The sequence below is a fragment of the Arctopsyche grandis genome, chromosome 4, assembly GCF_051622035.1.
Source record: "Arctopsyche grandis isolate Sample6627 chromosome 4, ASM5162203v2, whole genome shotgun sequence".
NCBI lineage: Eukaryota > Metazoa > Arthropoda > Insecta > Trichoptera > Hydropsychidae > Arctopsyche > Arctopsyche grandis.
In genome coordinates, this window is record NC_135358.1 from 13,531,539 (window position 1) to 13,545,996 (window position 14,458).

Consider the following 14,458-nt stretch of genomic DNA (forward strand, 5'->3'; position numbering starts at 1 on the left):
ATTATGCAATGTACTACATATTTTGTCATGCCTTTATTCTTTACTTTTTAATTTGTTTTCCTTATATTTATCTTTTTCATTTTTGTAAAAATCTATTATTGGACTCGGATGTTACATATATTATTTATTCACTTTTTGTTTATTTTATACCTATCTCTGTACATCCTGTCTGTTGATTTTTCAATTAATAAAATAAATAAATAAAATAACTACCGCCGAGGATTTCGAGTTTTGTAAAGGTGTGTTTAGACTCTCTAATATATCTTGCAACAATATAAAATAAACAAAAAAAAGTCTATTAATGGACGGGCTGAAAACCAGACTGGTACAAGTGACATTTTTAAGTATTCAGCCCGTCAATTAATGTATGTTTCCAAAACTAGTTCCATCTTCTTCATTGTTTTTAAAATGTAATGCTCACAATCTAAACGCCAAGCCACAATCTAAAATACTCAGCAGTTAGGGATTTTCATCGGGAAATTCTGATATGGTTGTAAATTCAGAAATTCCGGTGTAAACCAGTCTTTATAAACGTTGACAAATGAATGACATGGATAATACGACCCATGTTCAATGCATTTTTTTTCAATACTACCTGGAAAGGCTTAGCGGGTAGTATTCTTGTTTACTTTGTACATGCTCAAAATAAAACCTAAAAAATACACCTATCGGCGTATTTCGGGCCTTGTTGAACTTGTTGGCAAAACGCCGATCGACGTTGGTCAGCATTCAAAAGGTTAAGTAAAGTTTTTGCTTGCTTTTTACTATTGAGAGGATCGAGCCATCGAGGGGTCGAGAATTCCTCGACGTAATAATCAATATTATGACAGGTCACCCCAAATCGACACTATACACATCTAAACACATTACATAATTTATTACCACCCGCAAGCATACGAATTCTTGAAGCAATCAACAAATTCAAGCCCGCCGAATTTGCTAGAAAGGGAGAGGATGCCGATTTTATTTGAACCGTCACAGCAGTTAAGTTAGATAAATTGGCAAATTCTAATAGGAGACGTTTAATCTGAATTTTACCAATAATTCAGATTTTGCTAGCAGCGATAGACGTACTCTTTACCATTGAGAAAATCTTTTTTTTATTCCGGTCAGGATTTGAACCCATGACCTCTCTATTGAAAATAATACGCTTAAATCAGTGGCAGTTCGAAATACAATTAGAAGGTTTATAAGTAGGTTCAGTGGCAGTCGCTGTGTCTTACTGTGAATAATTAAGGGCGAAAACACACAGCGATGATTTTTTAGATAGTTTTAAACATGCGAAAAAAATGTGGAACATTCCTTGCACATATTCATGGAACGCCTAGATTACACAAAATCACCCCCCTGGAGTGTTTTCGATAAAATTATATCCTTGTATTTATCCTTGCTTGATAGTGATAATCGGGCACTCGTAAGTGAAGCTGTGCGATAAAAACGATAAAAATAAATAAGATTTTCACGGCACGCCAATGTAAAGGACATTTATGAATTTGTAGAAGGAATGATTAAATACAGGTTGGATAGATAACAAAGCCTTCATAGTTTAAAAGAAGAAGAAGAGGGGATAGTTAAAATAGTTAAGATAGTTAAAATTTAAACTGTTTTCTAAGAGAATGTCCTGTCGTTAAATTATTATCTACCTGGTGGTCTAATCCCACTCTTCTTTGCTCGACTCTCATTATTTTTTTTATATTATTTTCTTATGTGTTGTCGTCTCATTCACTTCCAGCTATGTAACGTCATTGGGCGTTATATAGGTATATAAATCTCGAGGAAGAAATTGAAAACTTAGCTGTATCTTTATTAATTTATGTAAAATCTTTTGAAATAAGAACCTGATATTGTGCAATTTAGTTGAAAAGAAGGAATGATCAATTGATGCGGTTGTTTGTACTAGAAAATAATTGTCACTGGGCATGTAACCGCTAGTATAAGAATCTGAAAAGCAATTTTGGAAAAGATCGGCGACCAATGAACCAATGAACCGCGTATGCACAGCACACAGATGCTCGAAGGAGTGGAATGTTTGAACACTACGTTCGCCAAGGACGTCTTCTTCCCTTTTACTCGCATTTATGAAGTGAGCGAAAATCTCGTTCGCTGCGAGTTCATGTAGGTATTGAAAAAAACACTGGGGAGATTTTTTTCAGAAAATCATCTTGCGCTATAAATAAAATGCAATACAATATTCCGCTCACGTTTTCTAAATTACTTTGTTATTTTTAAGTTGGATTTGTTATTGTCGTTCATCACAGCTCTGCATATTGATAAATATGTAACATTTCATATCTGCTCGACCAGACAAGTGTGATAATGTACCAATTTTTGTGTTCTTTTGTATTAATAAAAAAAGCTAGCTTTGTTGTGGCCCGAAACGACTCCAACCTCTGATAACTCTGATGTCACGTTCGTATTGATATTGGTAGTTATCTCCTGATTTTTTGACAGTATCATATCGTGGGTGGGTTTTAGGCTGCAGTCGTTCATTCACTACGCATAATATACATATATGTACATATACTTACATACATACGTATATTACATATGTGATTCGGAATTAATCGTTTAAACATTTTTCGGTTCCGTGCTAAGTGCCGATGAAAAAAATGTCAGCGTTAAAAATGATTTCAACTGGGTTCAAATTAATGCGGTAATTCGGCCTACCTACCGTATCGGAGTATAAAAATAATGGTTTCGTAAGAAATGTTTACAATGGTTTTTTTGTTATTTTTTGTCAAATATTACGGAAACGCTTACGTAATGTGTGTACGTAGCACACGATTCAATATAATACTCTCATATCGGCGTATGACACCGTTCAGAATTGTCGGAAATTCCTCTATAATTGTTTTGATGAAACTTTATGCGGGTTAGTGTGTAGGGCTGCCAACAATCTCAGATTGAAGTCCTAGTCTAATTTTCCTGGAATTTGAGGAAAAAACTCATTAATTTTAAGGAACTTCACGAACATTTCAATAAAAACAAATTTAATTATGTATTATGTAAAATGTTTTCGACAGTAAAATGATATTTAATCTATGAAATATAAAAAAAATATTGAATTTTTGTACTCATTTATGTATCTATGTCTGAAAAACAATATATTTATTTATAATATTTTTCGGTTCATGCACAATTGATAAATTTTGTGCGTTTGTGTGTATTAAGTTTTATCAATTGATGTGGTCTTAAATGTAGGGCTTAAAGGATTTTGTCTGCATTTTAGACAAATCCCTTAAGCCCATCGGCTATTACGTACGGCACGTATTTTAAATAAATAAATAAACATTGTTTTAAATCCTGCACGAGATACATGGGTACTTGAGACAAAATATATAAATATATGTCAGTCGTTTCAATTTAAAAATGGGATAATATTTTTGGTACGGCTGTAAAATAAATAACACGACAAATATCAAAACGACATTTAATGTCAAATTAACATCTCTAAAATAGCTTGCACGACAGAATCGGCGTTCGCCCGGCAAATCAAACGTCAAACGGTTGTCAGTAACAAAAATAAAATTTGACGTTTCAGTGAAGTCTTAACCAGTTACATTTTCACTGGGTAATCGTAATATCTTAGCAGCCAACACTTATTTATTAAAGTGTTAGGTTATGTTAGGGTTGGCCCTGTTCGTTTAAGATTAGGTTGTTAGGGTCGGTATTTATTTTTGTCAAATTTTATTTTTGTTACTGGCAACCTATTTGACGTTTGATTTGCCGGGCGAAACCCGAATCTGTCGTGCGAGCTATTTAAGAGAGGGCCACTCTTTTTATTTGCCGGGTTGATAAATGGTACCCTTTAAAAAATAATAATATACAATTATCTCAAAAACAGTCGGCAATCCTACCACAGTGTGTTCCTTTTAGAGCGAGCGATTTCATTACCAAACTTTAGCATCGACAATTTTTAAAGTAAACCGACGAGCCGCTTTGGTCTATTTTTAATTCGCGTAATTTTTTCCGGTCACAGTTCACGGCGAAAAGTTCAAATTCTGATTAGATTCCGGCCGGATTCGTATTGAAACAATCGAACGCGCACGCATCTCTATTCAAACGAGAATATTCGATTCGAACTCGAAAAGTATCCATCGACCAATCGACGAGCGGATGGCGCGCGGCGGCCAATCAGCGCCGAGCACAGACACACGCAGGCACCAACACACGCTAGAACTACGCCGCATCTCAAATCGGCGGCGTTTGACGATTTTTCGAAAAATGCAAACATGGCGACGGTCAACGTTGGGGTTGAAGGCTCGAGCCGGCGTGTCCGTGAACGTGCCAAAGGCCGGCAAACTGCATCCGTCCGAGCCGAAAATGTCCAAGCCGGCGGGCGAGCAGGGCGAGGGGGGAGTGGGCTGGGGGGAGGGGGGAGGGGGCGGGGGCGAGGCGAGGGGAGGGCAGGGGAGGGGAGGGCGTAGAGAAGTCGTCGCGCCGCCGCCAGTCGTCGTGGTCTTCGGACGTTGACGCACGCGCTCTCCCCGCCCGTGTGCGCGAACACGTACCCGTACACGTACACACGTTCCCACACGCGCGCACGCACACTAAACACGCAGCTCGTAAGTATTCGTAAGTTCTCGTTGCACATGCAGTTGCGAGTGTGGAGTGCGTCTGAACCGACCCAACCGACCGTACGACCCCTTCCCGCAAACCGAGGGTCCTCGTGCAGTCGGTCCGGTCCGGTCCGGTCGGATACGATCTGGTGATATTCCTCGAGTGCGCGGAAATTGCGCGCGAATCTCCCACCGCCATATGGTACTTTTCCGGCTAACTGTGAAACTGATTCCATCCCGTGCCACATGCCACTCGCCACTTTTTGAAACGCGCGCGCTTATGGTCGCCAGTCGGTAGGCGTATGAACGCAGTCGGCAATCGGCAATCGGCAATCGGCGGTTGGCACCCCTGCCCGCTCTACGAAAGACCGCTTTTTTTCTCCCGTCCGCAGAAAGGTCAAGGTCGCCCCGTCGACAGACGTCTAATTTTAATCCGTTTCGTCTCGCCACATCTGTTTTTAAAAAAAGTCGCTCGTTCGGCTTTTCCTCTATGCGTTTGTTTCTTTTTTCCCCCGCCCCGGTCCGTTCCGTATGTTGTGTCATGTAGGTATGTATTTTTCGCTTTTGACCTTTTCGGTTGTGACGTGTACCGCGGAACATATGGAGGTGTGCAGTTAGGCGAAAGGGATCCAACCCGTCCGCTTCGTGGATCTTTTTGTGCAACGTAGACTGTACGTTAGCGACAATATGCTGACAGCTTACTTACTTACATATTGTGAAATTTTAAAAGTTATCCATATAATGTGTGTAGATTTACTTTTTCAACGACTACAACTTGATTGCAACTAGGCAACAATATATGTATATCAGTTCCTATCCATTGTTATGAAATTCAAAAAAAAATCTAAATGTGCATTGGATCTTTATTACAAAACTATTACTAAATCTCATATATAATTTCGAAAGAGACTTTGTATGTAAGTATGTAAGGGTTGGGTGGTAGAATCCGTGACGTTAGATTTAATAAAGAAACAAATGAATATTCAAATGAATTGAAATAAAATAAAACTATTCAAATAAATTTAATAAAATGTTTACTATTAAATTAGCCAAGGGGGCGCAGACGTCGGGGGTATTCATATAATTTTTAATAAGAGACTTACTATGTATGTTTGTTCGTGATAGTCAATTTAATAAAAAAAACAAACGAGTATTCATATAAATTTATATAAAATAAAACTATTTAATAAAAAAAAACAAACGAGTATTCAAATAAATTAATATAAAATAAAACTATTCAAATACATTTAATAAAATGTTTACTATTAGATTAGCCATGCTTAAGCGGTATACATTACAAATACCGAGCGAAGCCGAGTAAAACCACTAGTATCTAATAAATTGAATTTATTCTTGCAATTGAAAATTTTTACTTGAATACTACTATATTGTCAATGTAGGTTCTAGAATCTAAATCTATTCATAGCCGTAGGGTAGTTTGCGACCGGGGACAAACATCATGGCCCTCACATCCCTAGCCCGGCCCCCGGGCTAGCATGATTAAGCCCCCACTCCCCCCCAGAAAAAAGTCATTTCATCAATATTTTTCAAAATACACATTAAGATGTTATAATATTGAGGAGAACCTGATAAGTGATATATTTTCACAAATTTCAAATAAAAGTCATCGTGTGAAAATAATAGCTAAGGTATCATTGACTACCTGAGCATACCTAGTTATAACCTGATCATACCTACGACGTGCGAAGACGAAAGACACAGTTTTGTAACGAATTAAAAAAAATTGTTCTCGGTGCGGGGCCCCCTGGCAACCCGGGTCCCCGGGCTAGAGGCATGTCTGCTCCCGATGCCCGGGCCAAGGCAAACATACTACTAGTCGCCCCCCCCCCCCCTTATTATTTTTAGAATCCGTCTATTAATTAAAATGTCAAAATTAACGTCTTCCCATTTAATATAGACGGCAAATAAATTCAAATTAAAAATATTAAAATCTTATATATAAAGAGAATATTGTTCTTTTCGTAAATATGTAGGGTAAATTGCGCCCCTCTATTGTAGCGCTCGTCTGCATTTTAAATAAATATGGGAAAATTTCTCCCGTAGTAAAATCAATTTTATTATTTTACATAGTTATGACGAATCGTGATTTCCCCCCACCCCCTCAATCTTGCGCACGAGGCTATCTGCCCCCCCCCCCCTGGTTCTGAATATATGTAAACATTTATCTTTTATTTAATTATTTGTATTATATACGAAATTAAGATTCTCAATGTGTGGGGTGAGATGGATGAGATTTGCGCAAAACAGAGACGAGTTCAAGCGTGTTGTAGAGGCCTTCATCCTGCAGTGGATGGTGAATGGCTATATGTAGATGATGATATTTAAAAAAAAAACAAAATTTGTAGTATATGAAGAGAAAATCATTTTTTTATCTTTGCATTTTTCTTGGATGAATCTCTGTCAAATTTTGCATAAGTACAAGTTATAAAAATCAAGGTGATTTTTTTTAAGGCATGATGAAATGTTATCAAAGATCGGCGTTCTATCCTTAGAAAAACCATGCTTTTTTGCTCTCTTGCTTTGGACACTAATGGATCAGTCTATTGTTATTTGAAAAGTATCCATCCGACGCTATTCACTGATTATTATGTACAGTCAACTCTTCTATAAGACACTGGATCTGTTCAGCGAAAAGATGTAAATAATTTAAAAAAAAATAATGATTATGAGCATTATTTATTGTCTGCATCATGTTTTCTTACAATTTTATTCATTTTTTCCCCCTTATAATACTTGCCAAACAGATCTAGAGCGTTATAGGAGAGTTAGGTATACTTGGCATCCAATCGCATACGATGTGTCGATATCATTTTTATTTGAAATCTGGCCTGGGTAGAATTTGCATTGAAGGCGTGTTTTGAGGGTAGAGTTTGTACTATTGACTGTCACCGTCACCAAATGTTACAGTTTCGATCGAGTAACGTGTTGTCTATTGGATTGTGAGCGAATGTTGTAGATATTATGAATGCGATCGAACGGTGAGAGTGTGTGTATTTTTGAATTTAAAAATATAATTTGAATTGAAGAGCTCTCGGTTAGGTCAATTAGTCATGACAGTTTGCCGTTGTGTTATGAATGAATCGCAACGGAAAAAATAGAGGTGTTACCAACTTTGCGTTGTTTATTTGTTTTAATTTTATTTAAAATCGTCCGTGGGGGAAAGGTTGAAATTTTATTTTTGTAAAATGTAAACGTCATAAATCGTACTTACGAATGTGTACCGTTGTTTTTCGATCGACGCAATATTGATTTTAATTTCGTAACAGGCCATTTTTATTTCCGTACTAAGTAGTTGTTTTCGTAAGTTTTCATTGGAAAAGTTTTACGCCTATAGTACGCGCTGAAAAGTGCCGTTGTAATTTTGGTAATGATTTTTTGAAAATGTCACATATGTACGTATGTATGTATGTATATGTAGACTGTGCGCTGTATTATGATAGACGTTAGTTGCCTTGTGCAATTTAAATGTTAAGGTCAAACTTTTCGTTTTTATCTGATGTATGTATGTAAGTAAGATGTTGCTAATGTCGTCAGCGTTGCCACAAAGCGTCGTCTCTCGAAGTTGCCGTTTCCTATTCATCTGCTGTGACCCTCTTTCTAATAGTGATTGATGGGAAAATCATAATGGCTAGGGAAAAACAAGCCACATTGCAAACGACTTTCATGCACGTCGGTATAATATTCATTTCGAAGATGTTTCTGAAATTTCCATAAGTTTTATAATGTCGATTTTGTTCATAATATTCTCACTTTTTTCCACGATTTTCAAAGCAAAAATTGTTGACTCATTAACTATATTTATGCATATGAGCCGTTATAATTGAAAGTGGCACAAGTCCACTTTTCTTCGTTTCGAGAAATATCTCGCAAAATTTGTGAATTAAGCGAAACAGGACGGTGTTTTTAGAACTGAAAATTGGACTGGATTGGCTCATATATTTCAATATACTTTGATTTTAACTTTTCTTATTAGTTTCATTTGGTTAGTTAGGGGCAATTCCTAACCGTTCGAAATTTGTGGCTGGCTTAGAACCACTTCGACTCTTACGATCGCTTTGATATTTTATCAACATACGGGAATATTATACGAGCGTCTCTGCGAAGATTTTTTATTATTTCGTTAACAACACCGTGATTTTTTCTTTTGCTGCAGCTTTTTGTTAGCTCTTGACATAAGTAAGGAAATGTCTCGGACATGAAGCTAGAAAAGTTTAATTATCAATGAAATCATAAAATATTACATCGGAATCATCTGTCACATCGACGCGATGACAGCTAGCTAACCAAGCGCGCCTTTTTTCCGCCGTTTTAACAGCTGAACAATTACTTTTTTTACTGTAGCTCATATAATTTAATATGTAGGTATATTCAGTGTTCAAGATTGAAATTTCAAATATTATAATTCAAAATTCCATTTCATTTCTGATATAAAATGAAATAAATTTGCCACGATATCGAATTTGAATTGAATGATATAATTGAAATATAAGAAATACAGGCAGCAATTCGATAAGAAGCAATTCGATACGTCACTGAATGGCTTTTCCGTTACTCATCAACGGTATGTTATTTACTTTCTGAGAGACGGCGAACATAATCCAATCTGTCCGTTACTGAGAAAACGGGGTAGACTTGAATTGAAAATGAAATCGATGGGGAGGGACGTTTTTTTTAATCTTATTTTGATTATAAAATTCATTGGTGTCCTGGAATTTCAAGTCCCTGGACACGTCTGGAAGATTCCATTGAAGGCGTCTCGTTTCGCTCATAAGTTCAATTGTGAGTACGAGCTCACACGTGGCCGATGTACAGTGTGTGCCAATACGCACGTACAGACTAATCTCGACGCTTTTAAGGGCGATAATTGATTCAAGCACTATTTGAATTCTGTTTTATTTTGATAGAATTCGTGACCCACGCGTCATTTTTGTTCTGAATATACAAATTTCAATAAACACATCTTTCGGAAGAACAGACTAAACATTTCGTTCGCACGCCTTGCAGTTTATGTTTACGATAAACATAATGAGTATATTTTTACGACGGGATTCCTTTTCGTACGAAGACTGTACACGTCTAAATTTCGTGGACGAAATTCAGGTCGTTGACAATATAACACGCTGTGGACTTTTTACGGTCGTTAACGCGAACAAATATTTACAGACTTGCTCAATTTTCAGGTGTTCCTCGGACCGTGGTTGCCGGTTTCCCACTTCAAAGAAACGAATTTAGAATTGACGCACGAAAGACAAATTATTCATCGATATGTAAATACACGTTCCGAGATTTTTCTTTGCACATTATCCGCAGTAGGTGCACGAGCACATGTGTATGTATTATGTATTGTAGTTAAAACTTTGTCTCTCGTCTGGGATCTACTTACTCGCAACTGAGATTACGTCTTTTTGAGACTAAATCGTATGCCGCCTCGATCGATTTAAGAGTACGGCCTAAGCCCGGGGAAAGTTTACGCTTAAATTTCTTAAAAGCCCTTTTATTTTTTTGTCGAATCGGTTTTTAACCGGTTGTGAATGTAACTTGTTGCTCTCGCGTTTAGGATGTGTTGTATCTGCAGATACATGATGTGGTATTTTTTTTTACATATTTTTTGTCTACCTTCTGTTTTCGTCATTTCTTCACAGGAAGCGTCGATGGAATTCGAGTGCTTCATATACACAATTTTGTAAAATTTATTAGTTGAAATAAATTACAATTACATAAATTATTAGTTACATAAATTACGTTCCAAATTTTAAATGGTAAAATCATTCTACTACATACTTGATTTTTACATTTTTTAAATGTGAAATTATTCAAATAAAATAATATACAATCAAACCTCCTATAACTTGCTAGAACTGTTTCGCAAATAAAACGAAAAAAGTTAAAAGGGAAAACAAAAATATTGAAATTATAAAAAATAAAACATTTAAAATTTTCATTACTTTTTTTAATTTTATTTTCTTACATTTCTTACGTCTTACCATTCAGCGCGTTATAGGATGGTTGACTGTTTCACTTATAAATACTAGGTTTCCGACATTATTCACGCGAATTGTTAAGGCGCAGACACACAATCGTACGGCACGTCATCACCAGATAGACAGTTGTGAATGGGCGTGTCTTATGTCATTGTTAAATCGTACAATGTTTTTTATCTTGACAACTTTTCCTACATTTCTTCAAATATGGGAATCACCGTTGTTCACAAAGTGGGTGAGTATTGGTCTGCATTGATCAAGCGTGCTAGCGTTTTTTTTTACATGGACAAAACTATCAAAAAAAAAAAAAAACAACATGTGCCGAGTACGATTCTGTGTATCTACGCCTTTATATTTTGTGTGGTGGGCGCAAAGAGCACGGTATTGCTTGAGCGACATTTAATATAATAATTTAGGGATTTGGGTTCAATCTTGTTACTAAAATCAAATAAAAATACTTTTTAGGTTGACATTCGCTATGTTCTACCAGGCAATACTTAACCCTTTGGCTGCTACGAGGTTTTTCAATGTCCAAGCGAAAAATGCTAACATTTGTAATTACTTTATAAAAAAATAAATATAATATATTTTTTTACATACTTGCTTCGCCGAACGCGCGTAATTTTTTTAATACTTTATATACATTTTTAAGAAGCAGTTGTGGACTCGCGCTCTCTCTTTCTGTCTTGCTTTTACATGCGTGCGTGCGAAAGAGATACCTACATATATACACTAAATAAGTTTTGACGATTGTTTCCGACGCATTATTTTTTTCAATAATCTATTTTTAGACATCGATGTATTTGTCGTTGTCAAAACAAGCGATACATTTGAAACAGGTAGCGGTCTTTCTCTCTTTCTTTCTTGGTTTTAATTGTGTATGTGTGAGCGAGACAAACAAGGATGCGAAGTTTCTAATAATCAAATAATTTTTCAACATGTATCATAAACATTTTGTATGCATTTCAGTTGCATTTGATTGATTGCACGAATTCGTGACGTCTCGTGACCTATATAATTGAAAGCGGATTTCTATTGTTTTTTGCCATTTATTTTAATTCTGCAAAATGATATCGGACAGTGAAAGTGACGAAAGCGAAATAATAGCTCCTCGCCGAGGAACTCGACAAATCAGCAGCTCTACTGATTCTGAAAATGAATTTATCGACAATAATCAATTCCCAAGTAATAACTCCTTATATGACTTTGACAACGAACCCGAAATTTACTTTGATGATGAACCCGAAATTGAAGAGCTTTTAAAAAATTGATAAATATTTATAAAGCTTGATTGAAAAATAAATATAAATACGTATATAAAAAAAATGTTTCGTTCCACTGATGCGCTGGCAAAGAAAGTATTGAAATACGACAATTAATGACGACAACGACGATCGTCGTAGCAATCTTCGCCGATTTCAAAACAACGATTTATCGTTGTTGTAGCAGTCAAAGGGTTAAACTGTTATAACGTACATACTTATGTACACGTATAAACGTACATAATACATATTTGAAAGAATTTGACTTTATTACTGATGCGTGCAGGCCTGCGGCGGATGTTGATATCTCAATTGTGAAAATATCTCACATCCTCCACATATTCGCCAGTTGGGTTAGATTATTTACACATTTACAGGAAATTCACCATATTTTTTTTTCTTGTCCGTGTTTTACATAATTTGAATTTTGTTATGAGCATATTGATACAAAAAGCATGTAGATAGAACGTCCGTCGGTTACGTCCTTTGGACAGCAAAAGCTCTCGCACGAGACAAAGTCGTGGGAGCGCCGTTAATGCAACAACGTGTGACTCACTTGAACCACTCCGAGGTCCTATTGTTGGGGCACTATAGTTCCCAAGAAAACTGGCGACTCTAATTAGTTTTATACGCGTACATTTTTGCTCAATTCACGTTCCTTTTGCAATGCCGGGTGTCTCTCAATCAGCTATATAGCATTATAGTTTGACGTTCAAGGTTTCCGTTTCGAACGCCTGAAATGGCACATTGTTTTATCTGTGTTTACAAGTTGAATACCGATTGGCTCGACGGTTTCCGGATTAATGAAATAAAAAAAAAATATAAAAAAAAATTGTGTCGTATAAAATACACGTAGCATGTTCGCCGCAGTTTGCGTGTTATTATAAAACTCATCAGCACGACACTTGTGTTTTATGTATATTTTCATTATTATTGCATATTGTTAACTACGTCAGATAAAAAAAAAATCACCTAGCACGAATATCCTGTGATTATTATTTTTTTAGTATTATTATTTCATATTAATTGCATTATGTGTATCTACATATTTGACGTTGTGATTGTGTACCTACTATATTTAATAATTCCGAAATGTAATTTAATGGAATTGTGTTTTGTTGTCCATTGTGTATTTTTTAATGGAGTTAATTTATATTTTCATATACATACATACATATATGTAAATGCATTTTCATATGACATTTATCAATTTTCTACGAAATTGTTTTTGTATGGAAGTGTTGTGATAGCGTTGACAGTCATTTGTTATTGACAGTGTTGAATTAATTACGATTTAATTTATGGTATGGAAATTAAATAATATGTTAGATATGCCGCAGAAGTTGTCATTTTGTTTGTACAATGCTGCATTAGATTCAGTGCTCTCAAAGAGGCATGGAATGCTGTATGCTTGTCATAACGGAATATGTGGGTTAAAAGTATGAAGAAGGTGGTTGATGTAATGGTGAGAGTAAAGAAATTGAAATGGAAATGGGCGGATCACATAGCTTGAAGAACAGACGATAGACTGATAAAATAAGTGCTCGAATGGTACCTGAGAGGATGTAAAAGGGTGCAAGGAAGGCCACAGGGGAGATGGGTGGATGAAATCAGAAAAATGTGTGATATGAGATGGATGATAGTTGCCCAAAACAGACATGAATGGAAGCGTTTTGAAGATGTCTTCTTTCATGATTATATGGGTGTGAATGATAATATACGAAACATATAACGCAATAGCAGAAGTGAGGCGGGATGGATTTTGGCACTTTATCCAGAATTTTCTTATTTTCGTCATAATTATTTACTTTTGTAGCGTTGTTAATGTATAAAGGACAAGTGAATACACAATTAAAACTTTCAACTAAGCATTTATTTAAGAACTTCAGAACATGGCCTACAAGTTCAATACAAATTTGCTTTCAAAAATTTCACTTCTATTATCATACATTGATTATTATTGATGAGTGATTATTATCACTTCTTTTAATTCGATATGTTCAGAATCTCGGAAAAGCAGAATAAACGTATCACAGGTCACCAGTATTTTTTAATATTGTTAAACGCAAAACATTATATTTAATGTTTTGCCAGATTTTTCTCGAAATAAGTAAAAGTGGACTCATGTCACTTTCAATTATAACGGCTCATATATCAATTTAGAACAAAGTACAAAAATTAATTTGGAATTAATTAAAATTGTTCCAAATATTTAGAAAATGAAATTGCACTTGCAATACAGATTTCTCATTATTATGCTAATTTATGAGAAAGGTAGCTTGATTGACGTTTGACTACTACCGAACGAATTTGTTATCGTTTACTTTAGGTAAGGGATTCGGAGGATCAACCTGACTGAATTCGACGAAAATTTAGTATCCATCTAATTGTAAATTATCTCACGAATAGTTCTCATTTTTGTTAAGAAACAATGAGTGCTAATTAAAATTTATTCTGATAATTACTACGTTGAATGTAAATTGTATAATCAACATACCGATTAAGAGATACTTAAGATGTAAGCGTTTGATCTTTAGTGTGTTCCTATCAAACTATTTACATTTTTTTATATTGAAATCAACCTTTGAATTGTTTTCATTCGAGTGGCTCGTCTTGTGTAATATCGGGTGAAAGG

General features: G+C 35.6%; 1 protein-coding gene across 1 annotated transcript in view; it reads left to right on the forward strand.

The window, feature by feature from the left end:
- Positions 1–4,423: 4,423 nt before the first annotated feature.
- mtgo (miles to go) overlaps positions 4,424–14,458 on the forward strand; it is a 55,877-nt gene continuing 45,842 nt past the window's right edge. The window contains exon 1 of the mRNA XM_077429624.1: positions 4,424–4,565. The gene's annotated coding sequence lies outside the window, so the exon portion shown is untranslated. The remainder of the gene's footprint in view (positions 4,566–14,458) is intronic.